Source organism: Austrofundulus limnaeus, unplaced genomic scaffold, assembly GCF_001266775.1.
Source record: "Austrofundulus limnaeus strain Quisiro unplaced genomic scaffold, Austrofundulus_limnaeus-1.0 Scaffold7, whole genome shotgun sequence".
In the NCBI taxonomy this organism is placed as follows: domain Eukaryota; kingdom Metazoa; phylum Chordata; class Actinopteri; order Cyprinodontiformes; family Rivulidae; genus Austrofundulus; species Austrofundulus limnaeus.
In genome coordinates, this window is record NW_013952409.1 from 4,167,268 (window position 1) to 4,172,755 (window position 5,488).

Sequence of the window (5,488 nt, forward strand, 5' to 3'; positions counted from 1 at the left end):
GGGCTGGGTGGATGAAAAGGGGGGGCGGGGAGTGTTGGAGCTGCTACCTCCTGGGTCGAGGGTGAGGCAGAATGGAGAGGACACAGATAGCCACTAAATGCTTTGATTAATGAGCCACTTGCCATTTAGTTGGCTCGTTAATGAACTGCTTCGTGCCTGTTTGCTTGATTTTTAACGCGTTTGAGGCCGAACTTTGAAGTGAATATTTTTCATTTCTTATAAAACGAAATGAAAAAGATTCTGAGTTTTATGTAAACACAACCAGCAGATCTTCCTTGAGAACTCTTTGCACACGACTCGAGGAAGCTTAGAGGAATAGTTTTGGGAAAATCCATTTGTTTCGAATGGGTTAAACTCGATTCATCATCTCTGGTTAGCTTAGCTTTGCACAAAGACTGGAACCAAAGGGAAACAGCTAGCTTCGGTCACCTCTCCTAATTTACACGTGTGACTCATTTTTTTTTTGTACAAATTATACAAACTAAAGGCCAGATCCTAGAGATTGTTGGTTGAAGAAGCACATTTCTGAACAGTTAAATCTGGTTTATAGGCGCTCTTAAAGTCTTCTGTCCTCTCCGACGCCCCACCCTCTCCCCGTTCCAGTCAGCTCATGGTTGGTTCTGTATTGTGCTGTGAATCGCCATCTCATCCTCATCTCAGCTGAGCTACAGTAGAATACAAAAGAAAAAAAAAGTTACCTTCAAGGCTGCAGCACTGTTTGTCAAAAATAACTGAATGCAGTGTGTGTGTTTGTGTGTGTGCGTGTGAGAAGAACTGAAGGGTTTCACTCCAAAAATAAAACACTGGACCATCTCGTAAAAGCTTAATGGACGTCTCGTTTTGAACCCTTCGCAGTTAGAATCCTCTGTACCTCTCAGAGGAAAAGATTTTTTTCCCCTCGAGTATTCTCAGATTGTTTGGAGTAAAACTGAGCCACAGCTCATTCAGCCACCTCTTCTTGTTGGGGCAGACAGCTGTGTTTGGATTACAGCTGTAATTCAKCTCTTTTATCTTCCCAGTTTCTCCTGGAGTTATTCAAAGTTTCCAATGATCTGAAACATATAAATAATATTGATCCTTCACATGAATCTGAGGTACTCTGAGAACGGAGATCTTTTCTTTTGGTGTTTCATCTCACGATCTACATGTGTGTTTGTACTGTGACCTACTGTGTTTGACTGCCTTAGTCTCCCGTGGAGAGAGGGGCATCATGGGAGCTTGTGGACACTACACTGTGATTGGTTGTCCTCCTTTTACATCGCACAGGAAGTGAGTTCAGGCTCATCRTTTCAACCAAGGAGGAGCCATGTCTCGGTTGTAGCATCTCTTTTTATTTTGTTTCAACCCTCCCTTCCCCCCGAGGAAAAAAAATATATACTTTTATCGTCCATTTTACACATTTTGATGATTTGATCTTGTTTTGTTTTGTTAGGTTTTTTTTGTAACAATTTTTGGACATTTTCAAAAAAAAAGACATGATGCAAAACAAAAAAAGATGAGAAAACAGAATGGGGCACAAGATGAGTCATTTCAAAATAAAACTTGATTTTTTTTTTCCAAAACCTGCTCACTGAAGTGTATTTTTTTTGTGTGTCTGAAGATTAATTTGTTTTAAAACAAAACCTGCTGAAGATCATTTTCTGGTTAGGGTTGTAAATTTACTGCGWTGTTGTGTCTCGGGCCAGTCGGGCGTTTCGGATCTGTGAGTTTAAGGTTGCARATTCAGGTTTTCACAGTTTTAAACTGTCAGTGTCGCCATGAAAAGTTAATGTTTTCGCTCTCRTTTGGTCAGCAGAGTAACCTGAGGTTCCTGGGTGGATGAGCGTAACACGATGAGGTAACAGGAGTGTTTCTGGACTAAAGTCCACACCGCAGCTCTCTGAGGAGCTTTAGGGACTTTCAGGCATTCCAGTGTTTTATATTTTTTTATGTTTTCAGTCCAACTTTTCATCCAAATCCCAAATGTCATGTTTTTAAATCCTGCTAAATGCACAGATATTAMGTTTTTAGTTTGTTCAAGTTACTTATTAAAACCAGAAAGTAATCCTGTTGGATTTTACCCCCTGAGACTACGACCGGTTAATTATCTCCATCAAATTACAACTTTTTTGGAAATGTTCTTATCTATGGCAACTCAGATATAAAAAGGGAATACATTAGTTCTTTGTGCTACATTTCTCTACAAAATTAATTAAATTCTGATCTCATTGAGTCTCTCCTCACAACATCAGTGTGTCCACACACAGATGATGGATTTTCAATAAAGAGCCCTAATTTGGCCAGYAGTCTTGTCACTTTGGATGATGTCAGCCTGAGCGACAGGTTCTGGTGGGTTTCAGGTCAGTCGATGGCTCCCAGCTGTTCAGATCCAGAGTCAGCGTGTCGTGGGTTATCCTGTCGGCTGGATGGATTGTTCCTGTGTTTTGGTGACTCAGCCTCTGATCAGACATTGCTGCTGAATGACTGCGGGTTTGTGTCTGAGAGGCAGGATGGGTGGTTTCTCAGATCTTTGGGGACTAATAGGAGGGTTGCACAAACACAGAGCTCTGTGTGGGGAAATCAGGATTCAGAGTCATCTAAAGTCAGTGGAGGCCGGTCGTTCTGGGCTATTATGTTTTCTTAGAAGTCTGTCAGATGAGAAGTGAAACACCTTCAAGAAGCAAGAAGAAAACACTTCCTGTACAATAARAATCAATGTACAAATTTGTCCCAGTTTACACAACGTTTTTAATTAAACCCACTGCTGCATTTCGGCCATTCGTGTTCACAACAACAGCAGCCGTTTTCTCAGACACTGAAGGTTTTTGAATCCAGGTTTCAGAAGTGGAGGTTTAAAATGTTACCAACACATTTTCATTATTTAGTTCCCTGTCTAAGTGTAAAATCCTAATTTCCACTAATATTTTATTGTTATTTAGCTCACTGCTCTTACATTTAGCTATTTTTAAATAAATGTTCAACTTAAATGGTACCGGTAAATCCTAAACCTAAATGTAAAAATTAAATCCTACATGTTGCAGCTAAATGCTAAAGCTCACATTTAAATGTTTCAGCTTGGTCGTTTTGACATCACCATCCTACGACAAAAGCAAACACTGATGCTGCTAACTGCTAATGCTATTTGCTAACGCTGCTGAAGATAGCATTTAAGGTTTTTATTCAAAACGTGTCAGTTGAAAACAATATGAATGGTACCTGTGGTCTGGCAGCAAAGGCTGTGTTTCATTCTGAAAACTTAAATTTTAACTTCAACATTTAGCTGCAACATTTACATTTAACTTTTGCATTTAGATTTATTTATTTATTTACTTGTTTAAATATTAAGTTTCTTGAACTGGAACCTGAGTCCAGTTTCGTACCACAAACATGGAAATGTAAGCTGGTATGACAATTAAAATATCCCTGAATCCTTGAATGTAGCAAAAATTTGAAAAATGTAAGAACAGTGAGCTAAATAAAACAATAAAATAACAATAAATTTGAATTTACACTCAGAAAGTGAAATAATGAAAAGGAGTTAGTGATTTTTTTTTTACATTTTATTTTACACCTGGCACCCAGTAGGTTTCGAGAGAAACCACTACTTTTGGTGAAATCACACGTGGATGGCTGCAGTCAAGAGTTTTTCTGCACTTGTGTAAGTAGATGTAGGCGTAAACATTTTTGTGATTCACTTGCTAATTTCCATTTTTGAATGCTTTACCAAGGAACGAAGGTGAGTGCAGATGGATCGATTAGTGAGACTCGGTCTTTTCAGTGCAGACGTGGAATGTTGGCATGCAGGACTTGTAGGAGTCCAAACAAGGACTGTCAGATCTGTTCCTGCAGGGCCRTACTGAGATCCTTCCTGCATTCCTCTGACCTCCTCCTCACTGCTCCTCAGCCTACAGCGAGTCATGAGGAGAAAAGACAGGAATTGTCTTCTTGTGTAGATTCGCTCCTCTGCACCAGTTCAGCGTCAGAGCTTATTGGAAACCAGACATTACTGCAACTCTCATGGATCAAAGTCCTTATTTGTGTTTCAGTTTGTCTGTTGTACTTTCAACACGTCGGGACAAAGGGAGCTGAAAATCCTGGCGCTCCCTTGTTTAGCACCTCAGAAACACAAATGTGAAGTTTCGCAAACAGACTGGTGGAAACATGTTGCTCAATTCAGATACAGAACCTGACATCTGAACCATCATTCTGTCGTCAGACTCTGGAGAAKTTGATTGATTTCAGCGTTTAGGCCGTATGTGTGTGACACCTGCTAACTCCAGCCTAAACCTCTGATTCATTCCTGTTTGGCTGTAAATGGGAAGAAATTKCACAAAATTAGCACAATAAAATGGGAAAACTTACCTCCTGCTGGTATTATTAGATGGTTTGTTTTGGCCACCACCCCTCACACTCAGTCAACTGTAGGATTATTGTGCAAATGCTGATTCAGCACTCGCAATTTTTTTTTACAGTTTTTCATCTAACTACTTCTGCATATTTTGTCCTTTTTTAGCAATTTAAATATCAGTGCAATAGATGCTAATACACTTTATGATAATAATAATTACAATAAACTTTGTGTTTATTGTAATTATTTGGGATCCAGATATGAATTTATGAATTTTTCAACAACAAAATAAATTAGTGCTGTGAAGATAATCCAACCTGAAGACCCGGAGAGAGATTAATAACCGAGGTTAAAATAACAAGGGTTTGGAAATTGATGTTTATTGACTGAAGAAGGCTGAAGTGAGTGTCGGGACTCCTTTAGACGCCTTCATGTGAAAACGGGGGGCGAGGAGATGAGAGCATGAATGAGTGGATCCACACAGCTCCTGTGKGCCAACGCCACACAGTGTTGGCACAGAGAGCCCATTGTCAGAAACTAACGAGCTGAGGGGCTGCTTCAGTCTCCCATCCTAAATGAGCATCTGTTTACTGAGTTTATAGAGTGGTCTGAGGCTGAGGCCCAGAGCTGACAGCGGGGCGTCCTCTTCCTCTGATGTCACCTCGTGTACGATGGAGAATTCTGCCATTTCACTCCTTTTGTTCCCCCCACCCCACACACACACACACACACACTTGTTATTCCAATCTATGCATCCAAGTCTCTTTCTGGTTGTAATTAAACCGTAACTCTCAGCTCAGCATGGATCATTTATTCATCGTAAACGTTGCAGTGAAAAGGTCAACCGTCTGTGTGCTCTTTACCAGAGCGGTTCAGACGCTGACATCCAGAGCAGAGATTTTCTCTGGGTCACGGCTCGGGTCGAACGTGGAGAGAAATCAGGCGCTGAGCTGTAAATTATAGCTTCAATTAATGATCTGAGGCCTGCTGTGATGTAAACCTCTGTTTGAATGTGTAAAAAGTTAAGTTTAGCAGCACCTCAGCTTGATTTCAGCATATCTTTGTTTAGACACAGGAGGATAAACAAACGATTTGTGTTTTTGAATCTGATCCATCTGTGGGTGTCATTTTACACACTCAAAGAAACAAAATGTTATTAAA

At 40.2% G+C, this 5,488-nt stretch overlaps 1 protein-coding gene across 2 annotated transcripts in view; it reads left to right on the forward strand.

Annotated features, from left to right (window-relative positions):
* Positions 1–1,371, forward strand: part of cotl1 (coactosin-like F-actin binding protein 1) — a 7,236-nt gene extending 5,865 nt beyond the window's left edge. The window contains exon 6 of one of the 2 annotated variants that reach the window (XM_014033939.1): positions 1–1,371. The gene's annotated coding sequence lies outside the window, so the exon portion shown is untranslated. The other variant, XM_014033931.1, reaches the window with a different exon arrangement.
* The last annotated feature ends 4,117 nt before the right edge of the window (positions 1,372–5,488 follow it).